Consider the following 621-nt stretch of genomic DNA (forward strand, 5'->3'; position numbering starts at 1 on the left):
GTGTGGGGAAGGTGTTTAGCACCAAGGACAGGTTTGCCTGTGTGTGGGAGGTGTTCAGCACCAAGGACAGGTTTGCCTGTGCGTGGAAGGTGTTCAGCACCAAGGACAGGTTTGCCTGTGTGTGGGAGGTGTTCAGCACCAAGGACAGGTTTGCCTGTGTGTGGGGAAGGTGTTTAGCACCAAGGACAGGTTTGCCTGTGTGTGGGAGGTGTTCAGCACCAAGGACAGGTTTGCCTGTGTGTGGGAGGTGTTCAGCACCAAGGACAGGTTTGCCTGTGTGTGGGAGGTGTTCAGCACCACGGACAGGTTTGCCTGTGCGTGGAAGGTGTTCAGCACCAAGGACAGCGTTGCCTGTGTGTGGGAGGTGTTCAGCACCACGGACAGGTTTGCCTGTGTGTGGGAGGTGTTCATTTAAAATACAAAAACTATGGCTAGATGACTCCATTCTGATCATACAATAACATCGCTCCATGACTTACCGAGACGCGACCTTGTGTAGTGCTCAGATGACGCCCCTGGTCTCTTCTTTTTGAACTTGATACAGGAGCTGTCGTCTGCCATCTTACAGCACCAGATCCTCGGGAGGTAGTCGCTCCGGTAATAGTTACTGTTTATGCTCAT

General features: G+C 52.7%; 1 protein-coding gene across 1 annotated transcript in view; it reads right to left on the bottom strand.

Moving 5' to 3' along the window:
* Positions 1–621, bottom strand: part of LOC109486081 — a 29,244-nt gene that overhangs the window by 16,255 nt on the left and 12,368 nt on the right. The window lies entirely within an intron of this gene.

The sequence above is a fragment of the Branchiostoma belcheri genome, unplaced genomic scaffold, assembly GCF_001625305.1.
Source record: "Branchiostoma belcheri isolate BF01 breed outbred unplaced genomic scaffold, Haploidv18h27 scaffold8, whole genome shotgun sequence".
Lineage (NCBI taxonomy): Eukaryota > Metazoa > Chordata > Leptocardii > Amphioxiformes > Branchiostomatidae > Branchiostoma > Branchiostoma belcheri.